The following is an 11,874-nucleotide window of genomic DNA, read 5'->3' as shown; positions in this document are numbered from 1 at the left end:
CAAGGACAACCTCGGGTAAGATCCACAATGATAATATCAGATGCAATTTCTGCCATTCTGCCAGCAGGAGTTCCTAATGGTCCTCTTTTTTGCATAGGAATAAATGGATTTTCCAACTGAAACAATTTTGAAAAATGTGGAAGTGTTTTGTCTATGATATACAGGCCTTTCACTTTTTTAATAACCTCATTTGTATTCCTGTAGTGTTGCAATCCTTCAGCTACGAATACGCATGTACCTCTCAATATAGCCCTTGAGGAATCCATATGATTTGGCTGACAAGACACCAGTACATCAAGTACAGGAGGGGAGATGGTGGAATCCGAAGATAACTGAAAGTGGATCATTTAAAGCATAGACTTCAGTTGGCAGAAGACCACATATACTACTTCATTTTCATAAACTTATAGTTTAGGGAAACTGCTTGCTTCAAGCGCTGTCGTCAAAAACTGGCACATTTAAAAGAAATCAATTTCCATTAAAAGGAATGAAATGATTGGTGCCTGGATGTTAACAGTTCTTAAGGGAGGCTGTTTTTAAGTGAAGCCGCTTGCATCATAGCCCAGTGTCATGTAACTGTGCCATTAACCCTTTTTAAAAATTCATTTTGGACTGAGGGTGTCACCAGCATTTATTGTAGTTATCATAACTAGTTGCCCTTGAGACGGTGCTGCTGGCTTTCTTCCTGGACCACAGCAGCCCATGTTGTGAATTAAAGAACTCTTACAATGCTGAGATAAGTGAGTTCCAGGATTTTGACTCATCAACAATAAGGGAAAAAAGATATATGTCCAAGTCAGGATGGCGTATGATTTGGAGGGCAAGTTGAAGATGATGTTGTTCTCTCCCACGTCCTGCCCTTTGACACCCTCCTCGGTGGTTGATATCCTAAGTTTGAGAGGCACTGTCAAAAATTTGAACTTGTCGGAGTTCCTCATCAGACGATCATTGACCTGAAGGTTTAACTCTGATATCTCTCTCCGCAGATGCTGCCTGAATATTTCCAGCATTTTCTGTCATTGCATCAAATTTCTAGCATCCACATTATTTTGCTTTAATAAAAATGAATGCAGTTCAATGCACTTTTTGTTGCTGTTAATTTGTATACAGGTGCCGGACCCTTATCCGGCATCCCAAATAATGGAAGGACCCGAAAACCAGCTACATTCGAAGCTGGCAACTCTCCGGCCCTGGAAACTACTGTACAGTCCCAATCAGGCATTGCTGCCTATTATATCTTTTATTAACAAAGGGTCAATTTACAGGATTCCATTGAGGGCCCAAATGCGATTATTCTTCCCCTGTTTGTTAGCTCTTTTACTGTTTATTTTCAAATTTTAAAGACTTATTCTGTGTGAAGTGTTAGCAGTGGATGGGTATTTCCCGTACGCTGCGTATACAGGTTGCAGAGTGCTGACTCCCTGCTCTTTGGATCCGGCCTTATTTATTTCATGTCGAGATTAATGGAGCAGAAGTTGACCTGGTCCGCCCCTCATCCCTTCCCCATCCCGGCTGGGCAGAGAACTCAGGCTGGCTTTAAGTTTTAATTAGTTACAGTATTATCCTATTCCCCTCAATCCCGACCTAAAAATCCGGAAAATCCCCATTTAATCAGCAATAACTCAGCATAAGAAGCCATCCACTGCAAAAATCACGGCATATGCTTTTCCAACACCCCTTATCTTCAGAAGACCATTCAGTCTGATATAAGGACAATAACCGACCTTCCGGCATCATGACAGTGATTAGACTTCAAAAATGCTTCATTGGCCGTAAAACACTTTGGGATCTCCTGAGGTCCCAAAAGGCGCTGGATAAGCACAAATCTTTTGTTTTTCCTTTTTCACAGTGATGGCGAAATTGACAGACAGTATGCACAATAGAGTTCAGCTGCACACTTTGTACCTTTTCTGGATGAGCAAGGGTGGAAAAAGCCTCTCTGTAATAACAAAATAATCTAAAAAGTAAATCTCAAGGCTGATTTAAAACTCACCAGCTAAATTTCTTTCAACCATCTAGTCCCCTTGTGTGCCTTGTTTATACCACACATTGACAGATCTTATAAGTTTATTTTAAGCACCTAAATACATCATAATGGCTTTTCTCCTGTGGGCCTTGAAAGCAGAAGGCTGTTGCCTTCTATACCTTGTGTGGGCACTGCACTGTAATGGTCACACGGCATGTTGGTGAATTCGGTATGGAGGCAAGCTGGCTCCTGGCAACCTTGTGAAGTTCTGCAAAACAGCAGTCAAATTGTGTTTGTGTATTGTAATTAAGGTTAAATACTGTAAAATTGTTTAAATTGAGGAGGGGACATGGCGTGCGCACATGTTCAACAACCGCAATAAAAACAGAAAATGCTAGAAATATTTAGCAGGTCAGGCAGAATTGATGGAGAGTGAAACAGAATTGAAAGGCAGAATTTTCCCAGTCCTGTGGAGGAGGCTTTGGAGGCGTGAACATTTGGAATGCCACACGTTGGGTTGGCTTCACGCCAAGTACTTTACCCAGCAGCAGTGGCTACCTGCATAGCATTTAAAAAGGAAATTAGCCCTTATTTCTGTAACGCTCTTAAAGTTTTGAGAGTGGCACACAGGATCCCCACTGTGCCTGCTCCTCAGCAGGTGAGAGAGACACAGTAGGATATTGGAGCCTTGTGACTTGGGAAGCTGCTGAAGAGCTCACCGACAGCAAATAGCAAGGCTGTTGCGTGCCCATATCACAACCTTGTCATTAAGTAATGAAATTGTAGAGATGGATGTCTCCAATAGTCATATGCATTTTACTTTACAGCTGCTCCATTGACAACGATATCAGTTCCAGTGCTTCCCTACCTGGCCCAGGGCAGCGCTCCCGCTGGTCTCACTGGGGACTACCGGACTCCATCGCAGTGGGCAACGTCCTGCATTCTGCGTCTGGAGCCCACCCACCATCACTAATTGGACAGCAGGTATAGGGGACGGAATTTTCCATAAGTGAGACTAAGAGCAGTGGTGGGTGGTTTCGGCAGCGCTGCTTGGAAGGTCATTAATTATGCAAAGGAGCGTATCAATCCGAATCACCTGGCGGGCTGGGAGCTGATTCATCCACCTGCCGTCAGCCGGTGGGTTTGAAGGTCCAGACGCCATAGTTAAAGGCCAATCCAACATATAATCTCACCCTCTCCAGCCCACCAGATATGTCTGGCCGCCAGAAGAGGAAGGCTGAGAACCTGAAGTAGGAGGCAGGCTCACCCACCAGGCTCTCCAAGCATTGATCAGGGGGCTACAGGCGTAAGGGGACATGCTCTATCCCAGGGATGGCTGCAGAAGTACAGCAGTCTCATCTCTCTGGCCTGGGTTGCCATCACAGAGCCGGTTAGTGTGGCTGGCAACCGTGCCCGAAATACCACCCAGTGCAGGAAGGGGATGAATGATCTCATCCACTCTGCCAGGGTAAGTCATCCGTCAACTCCCTCCAATATCAAACTCTCATCATGGCATCATACACTCAAATGGATACCCTCTTCAGGGATCTCACGCAACCATTAGCGGGGGACATATATCAACACTCATTCTGTCACAGAGACCTTCATATCGCCACCATCCCATCTATCATTCTGCTCACACTCCATCCTCTGGACCTTCTGGGGAGGGCTCATCACACTCAGGGAACATGCATCTCACCCAGCCTCTGCTCCATCCCTTCTCATCACATGCCTCTCTTTTTTCTTCATTTAGGCTGAGTTAGTGCACAACAGGCGTGAGAGAGCCTAGACCTGGGGAGAAATGGACAACATCATTGCGCTCACTGAGTTTGAGGAGGCTGTTACTGAGCTGGCTGGGGAGGACAGGGATCACTCCTGTGGGGAAGGGGAGATCGACCTCTCCCACTACCCTAGTATGGGTCACAGTTCCATCACTTCATCAAGTCCATTTACAATGAGTCACGTGCAGTCTTATCTAGCTCATGCTCATTAACTGAAACTCGATTTTCTATTTTCTAGGCGCCAACAGATCGAGGCCCTCAAGCGAGCCCACAGACTTCATCCAAAGAAGAAGCTCCAGAAGAACCATCACAGCGCTCAGATGCAACCTCCACCAGCTCAGAGACACACATGTTGGTGGGACACAGCTATAGATTAGACTCGGGCTCACTTTCTGGGGAAAACCTCACTGACACATCCCCGCAGCATTTGGAGGCAGGGACAGCCCAGGTCTCCGGCACTTCGAATGGCTGTGGGAGACCAGACACCCGCTCAAGTCAGATGAGGAGCTTCTGGAAGCGGCCACCAAGTCAATGCTGGGGATGCAACGACAGGCCGGAACATCAGGCAGAGATTCGACAATCACTCAGCAGACTAGAACAAACAATGGAGGATTCCGTCCTCGTTCTGTCTGATGTCGTGGCTCCGACATGCGAGCGCCTCAAGGTCATCATGGGAAGTCTGGTAACCGCCATGGAGACCTTGGTCCAGTAGGTTTTGCCAGATTTGCTCTCGGCCCTGCACTCCGTGGCCTCACACCCTAATGAGCCCTATTAGGATGAAGGCGACATGGGGATGCAGGTAGACTGGGAAAATCAGGTTGGTAGTGGATCCCAGGAAAAGGAATTTGTGGACTGTCTACGAGATGGCTTTTTGGAGCAGCTTGTGGTGGAGCCCACTAGGGAACAGGCAACTCTAGATTTAGTGATGTGTATTGAGGCAGATTTGATAAGGGAGCTTAAGGTGAAGGAACCCTTAGGAGGAAGTGACCATAATATGATAGAATTTACCCTGCAATTTGAGAGGAAAAAGCTGGAATCAGATGTAACGGTATTACAGTTGAATAAAGGCAACTACAGAGGCAGGAGGGAGGAGCTGGCCAGAATTGACTGGGAGTTGAGCCTAGCAGGAAAGACAGTGGAACAACAATGGCAGGAGTTTCTGGGAGTAATTTTGGAGACACAGCAAAAATTCATCCCTAGGAAGAAGAAGCATACAAAAGGGAGGACGAGGCAACCATGGCTGACAAGGGAAGTCAGGGACAGCATAAAAGCTAAAGAGAAAGCATACAATGTGGCGAAGAGCAGTGGGAAACCAGGGGATTGGGAAGCCTACAAAGACCAACAGAGGACAACTAAAAAAGAAATAAGGAGGGAGAAGATTAAATATGAGGGTAAACTAGCCAGTAATATAAAAAAAGATTGCAAGAGTATTTTTAGATATATAAAGGGTAAGAGAGAGGCAAAGGTGGACATTGGGCCGCTGGAAAATGACGCTGGAGAAGTAGTAGTGGGGAACAAGGAAGTGGCAGAGGAACTGAATAGGTACTTTGCGTCAGTCTTCATGGTGGAAGACACGAGTAACATCCCCAAAGTTCAAGAGAATTGGGGGGCAGAGGTGAGTATGGTGGCCATTACCAAAGAGAAAGTGCGAGGAAAACTGAAAAAGTCTGAAGGTGGATAAATCACCCGGACCAGATGGATTACACCCCAGAGTTCTGAAGGAGATAGCTGAAGAGATAGTGGAGGCGTTAGAGGTGATCTTTCAGGAATCACTGGAGTCAGGGAGGGTCCCAGAGGACTGTAAAATCGCTAATGTAACCCCCTTGTTTAAGAAGGGAGTGAGGCAAAAGACGGGAAATTACAGGCTGATTAGCCTGACCTCGGTTGTTGGTAAGATTTTAGAGTCCATTATTAAGGATGAGATTTCAGAATACTTGGAAGTGCATAATGAAATAGGGCAATGTCAGCATGGTTTCATCAAGGGGAGGTCATGCCTGACAAATCTGTTAGAATTCTTTGAGGAGGTAACAAGTAGGTTAGACAAAAGAGAGCCAATGGATGTTATCTACTTGGACTTCCAGAAGGCCTTTGACAAGGTGCCACACAGGAGGCTGCTCAGTAAGTTAAGGGCCCATGGTGTTAGAGGCAAGGTAAAAGCATGGATAGAAGATTGGCTGTCTGGTAGGAGGCAGAGAGTGGGGATAAGGGGGTCCTCAGGATGGCGGCCGGTGACTAGTGGAGTTCCGCAGGGGTCAGTGTTGGGACCGCAACTTTTCACTTTATACATTAATGATCTAGATGAAGGAACTGAGGGCATCCTGGCTAAGTTTGCAGATGATACAAAGATAGGTGGAGGGACAGGTAGTATTGAGGAGGCGGGGAGGCTGCAGAAGGATTCGGACAGGTTAGGAGAATGGGCAAAGAAGTGGCAGATGGAATACAACGTGGGCAAGTGTGAGGTCATGCACTTTGGTAGGAAGAATAGAGGCATAGACTATTTTCTAAATGGGGAGAGAATTCAGAAATCTGGAGTGCAAAGGGACTTGGGAGTCCTAGTCCAGGATTCTCTTAAGGTTAACTTGCAGGTTGAGTCGGTAGTTAGGAAGGCAAATGCAATGTTGGCATTTATTTTGAGAGGACTAGAATATAAAAGCAGGGATGTGCTGCTGAGGCTTTATAAGGCTCTGGTCAGACCACATTTAGAATATTGTGAGCAATTTTGGGCCCCGTATCTCAGGAAGGATGTTCTGGCCCTGGAGAGGGTCCAGAGGAGGTTCACAAGAACAATCCCAGGAATGAAAGGCTTAACATATGAGGAACGTTTGAGGACTCTGGGTCTATACTCGATGGAGTTTAGAAAGATGAGGGGGAATCTGATTGAAACTTACAGAATACTGAAAGGCCTGGATAGAGTGGAGGTGGGGAAGATGTTTCCATTAGTAGGAGAGACTAGGACCCTAGGGCACAGCCTCATAGTAAAGGGAAGATCTTTTAGAACAGAGATGAGGAGAAACTTCTTTGTCCAGAGAGTGGTGAATCCATGGAATTCATTGCCACAGAAGGCTGTGGAGGCCAGGTCATTGAGTGTATTTAAGACCGAGATAGATAGGTTCTTGATTGGTAAGGGGATCAAAGGTTACGGGGAGAAGGCGGGAGAATGGAGTTGAGAAACTTATCAGCCATGATTGAATGGCGGAGCAGACTCGATGGGCCAAATGGCCTAATTTCTGCTCCTATGCCTTATGGTCTTATGGTCTTATGGGATGAGGCACCTTGATCTCCCTCCAGGTGCACCATCTCCTGCAGGAGTCAGAACGGGACCCCTGGGCACCCACAGGGAGGATGAGCATCAGCCAGACACCCCGGGGGCCTCTTCTCAGGACATTCCAAACGTGTGCGGCCACTCACAGCCCTCTGCCTGCGTCACTATCCACTCAAGCTGCTCAGGCCGCCGAGGGCGGTTCTGCCCCTGAGCAGCCAACCCTTATCAGGCCTGGGCCCCCCAGGCCTTGGGACACCAGAGAATGTCCATCAAGATCATTGCAGACATCAGGATGTAGCAGTCAGCAGGCTGCCTCCACCTCTGCTGCGGATGCTGGGGCTGCACCCAGGCGTAGCGGTAGGGTTAGGAAAGCAAAGAAAAATTGATGCCACTTTTGGGTCACGGGTGTGCTAAAGATGTAAATAAATTGCACTTTTGTTAATACATTTAATGGTTATGTGAATGTTCCAACTGAAGGCGTTGTGGTTTTGTACTTTGGAATCCTCTTATTTCGTGGTTTAGCCTTGCTCCCACTCAATGATAATGTCCCACTGTGAGATTCACATTCCTGTGATGTCAACCCCAGTTGAAATAGTCTCCGCACCCTTGAGTGATGTCAGGGAGATGTGTTTAAATCTTTATTTGAAGTGTGTGATGTAAGCGTTTCTAACCCTTCTTCCTCCAGGAACATCATTGAGTGAGGGCAGCTCATCAGCATTGATATTCTAGCGGCATTTGTGTCTCCTCAGTGGTAGTGGCAGAAGGAAAGACATGCACGGGAGGGGGAGATCCCTAGGCATGTCCACATCTCAGTCACAGCAGGGTTTGCATCATTAGATGGCGGCGAAGGCTTCAAGTCTTCTCTCACATCGCTCTTGTTCCTAAGTGGACTCTCAGCTCCCAGAGTGAGCTCCCTCACAGGGCCCCAGGGACCAAAGCAAACAGCACGACCTTGTGCTTTATCAATTCAGAATGTGCAAGTGTGAATGCGGGACTCATACTCGCCGCAGGTAGGTGGACATCCCCTGAGCTGAAAGAAGATGGCATTGAGGGCTAGGAGAGAAGTGGCCACATTCCATCACTTAACTTCACTCTTCCTGGAACCTGTCAGCGATTAACGTATCACGGTCACAACTCCCACGTCTTCCTTCCTCTATAGCGTGATCGTACTCATACTGACCCTCAGCAGCCTCCTGAGGTTCCTGGGCCTCCGGATCTTCATCCTCCAATGAGCTCTCATCCTCCTCCAGTTCATCCTCTGGCAGGGGGTCACATTTTTACATAGCCAGATTGTGAAGGGCGCATCACACTGCGATGATGCGAGAAACCCTGTCGGAGTGTATTGGAGTGAGGCACCTGAGCGGTCCAAGCATCTGAAGCACATCTTCAGAAGCCCTATGGCCTGCTCTATAAGGGAACGTGTGGAGCTCTGAGCAGCCTTGTAACGCTCCTCGGAATGACTCTGAGGGCGATGCACCGGTGTCATCAGCTAGCATTTCAGTGCATACCCCTTATCCCCAAGCAGCCATCCCAGTAGATGTAATGGCCCCTCCAAAATCTCAGGCACCTGGAGGTGACTCAGGATGTAGGAGTAATGGCAGCTCCCAGGGTACTGTGCACAAACGTGTAGTATGTGCTTCCGGTGATCACACAGCAGTTATACACGGACGGAATGATAACCCTTGTGGTTTATAAACATTAGGGCCTGCTGCCATGGTGCCCATATAGCCACATGGGTGCAGTCTATTGCATCCTTCACTCTAGGGAAGCCTGTGATGTTGGTGAAGCCAGTGAATCTTGCAGCCCGGCTATCTTCATCCAGTGCAAACCTGACATAATGATGGTCCTTCCTGTAAAGGGCATCTGCGACTTCCTTTATGCATCGATGTGTTGCGGATTGAGAGGTGCCGCTCAGGTCCCCTGTTAATCCTTGGAAAGAACCAGGGGCCAAGAAATCGAGTGCTGCGGTTACCTTCAGAGCCACTGGCAGGGGATACCCTCCAACTCCACATGGCGTCAGGTCTTCATGAAGAATGTGGCTTATGTGATGTACCAGAGCTTGGGACAAGCACAGACGTGCACTGCATTGCCTCTCACTCATTTGTAAATAGGAGACTCTTCGACGATAAACCCTAAGTCTGGCGAGTCGCCACGGTTGTCTGGGTCTCTTCTACTGACCCTCCTGTTCAAGCTCTGGCTCCACTTAACCATGCCTCTTCTGCTGGAGCTGTGCGTGGAGTTGCCTCTCCCTCCTTTGCCTCCTCCATTGCATTAGGACCCTGACAAAGGCAGCATTGAGCCCTGGATCCATATCTGCTTTTGCCTTCTCGCTGAAAGGAAATATTGAAGACATTAATGATTCAAGGGGCAAGAAAGTGAAGCTCAGAAGATGACACGTTTGGAAACTGTAAGGGTCCATAGCTTTTCCTGCCCTACTTGCATGGTGGCTGATGCCGCCTTGTCCCTGAGACATAGGCACACACATCGAGGTGACCAAGATGGAATCACAGAATCACAGCTTCAGCCCTGTGTGAGATGCTAAAGTTTCGGTAAGATGAAAGACCCAACGTAGCTCTGTGCTCCAATCTCTGATGTGGCATATTAATGACCAATCAGTTGCTCATGGTCAATAAGTGGATGGATGTCCTTTGGCCTGTTAGGAATGTTAAATCTGGTGAACATGTGACAGGCCTTCATTGATAGAATGCCATATATGATAGAGCTGTGTCTCCTTCACTATTGCCTGCATTCCCAAAATCTATATTCCTATGGGCTGGACTTTTAGTTCAGCAGGTGCCCGTGATCGGCAGGCCCGGAAGCGGCCAGGGAATGGACCCCCGACTGTGATCGGCCCCTCAGCGCAATTTCATGCTGGCTGGACAATTAATGGTCAGCCAACGTGAAACACGCATTAAAAGGCTCAGCGCTGCCGGGTTGGGAGGAGGGCAAGCGCTGAAGTCAGCCCGGGCGCTGGGGACCGCGGAATGAATGCTCCGTGAAGGCAGAAAGCAGCCTCAGGGAGCTGAGGAATTTAAATGCAATAAATAAAGATTTTAAAATCTGGAAAATAATGCCCACGCATCAGAATCGGTCACCTGAACATATACCATGATGAAAATTCTGTCCATACGTTTTTATTTTCTTAAATTTGATAACAGAAACTTCATCCCGCCTGTGGATGAGGTTTCCTGAAAAATGCAAAGGCCACCTGGCCGATTTGCCCGCCCGCCAACCGTAATGTAGGACGGGCAACAAAAGATCTCCGTTAAGTGCACTGTTAATGGGGCTTAATTGCCCTCTTAACTGTCGGCGGGTGCGCTACTGAGTCTAGCATGCACCTGCTGACCAAAATATTGCATGAGTGTGTGATGACATCGGGACGCTCACCCGACGTCATCACGCACTATTTCACACTCGAGCGGGTTGGGCGCGCACCCCCAAGCTGAGCGAAAAATTCTGCCCGTTACTCTTGAGATGCAGCGACTGTGATGTGAAGCCGCTGAGTCCTGAGTAGCCCTTTAACAGTGCTAATGAAGCCATTGGCTTTCGGTGGCTTTCATCGCAAGGTCTTCTTCCTTTCTTTCTAAGCGGATGCCTGCTCACTCCTACAGCAACAGGAGGTTAAAGGACAACCCCAGAAACGCATCCCACGTGCTCACCATTCCCCCTCACTGCCATTCTACAGCCTTCCCTCCCCGTTGCCCACCTCATGTTCATCAACCCCACTCTCTCCTCATAGCCCACCCCCGGTTGAAATGCTAGTTTCTGAAAGTGGAGGCCTGCATGAGTACCACAGCACAGTGGTGTTCCTCGGGACAATGTAGGCAAAGAGCAGGAGCGGACCAGCCCTACACCCCCAGCAGAACAGCATTCATCACAACAAGACCAGTGCAGCGCTATGACAGGTAGGTTATGTATATTCCACTCACCTCGAAGTTACAAGTGTACTGAGGCCCAAACTTGTGCACGCCACCCCTTTTCAAATGGATTTGAGGCCGATGCTGGCGTGACACGAGATTGGAAGGCCTGACAAGATTCTGGTGAGCAGCTTTTTTAATGAACATTCGTGACATGTTAATGAATTTAAATGGCGTTTGCACCACTAGTCGGCGGGGTAACTGAGCCACCATGAACACACCATCTGGGGAATTACAACCTATTTTTTCGATGGCGGATTTGAGACTTTTTGCCTGCCGCTGAATTCTCTGCTCCCGCCCACCATGAAACCCACTGCGGGCAGAATGTGAAAATTCTGCACAGCATCTTAATTGGGCACCTCTTGCAGAATGGGGCCATCAGTAATGCAGTAATGCATCCGATACATGTGGGCTAGGGACTCGGAAAGGGTCCCAGGTTTGGGATCCCAACGCCCACTGGAAGATTCAGCCCAATGTTTCAGGTCAATAACCTTTCATCGGACTGGAAAAGGTTAGAGGTGTAACATGTTATAAGCTTGTACATAGGCTGGGAAGGAGCGGGAAGGAGAAGGAGGTGGGCAAGAACAGAAAAGTAGGTCTCTGTTCGGATGGAAGACAGGAGAAACTGAATGACAAAAGTGATGCCAGCGCAAGGCAAAAGAACACGGTATTGGAACAAGCGGAGATCTACATGGTAAAGCAGCTCATTACCAACAGCTGCTGTCCAAAACAAAACAGGAGCCGAGTTACAATCTGAAATTGTTGAACTCAATGTTGAGACTGAAAGACTGTAAAATGTTGAATTGAATGATTGAAAAATTGACATACCAAAGGCACCTCTGGGCGCTGGAGAATTTCCATCAGTGGTGTTTCCACAGGATGCTCAAATTCAAGTGGGAAGACAGGTGGACAAACTCTCACATCCACATCAAAGCCCAATCCTCAAGC

Source organism: Cetorhinus maximus, chromosome 10, assembly GCF_964194155.1.
Source record: "Cetorhinus maximus chromosome 10, sCetMax3.hap1.1, whole genome shotgun sequence".
NCBI classification, from domain to species: Eukaryota; Metazoa; Chordata; class Chondrichthyes; order Lamniformes; family Cetorhinidae; genus Cetorhinus; species Cetorhinus maximus.
This window is presented reverse-complemented; position numbering follows the sequence as displayed.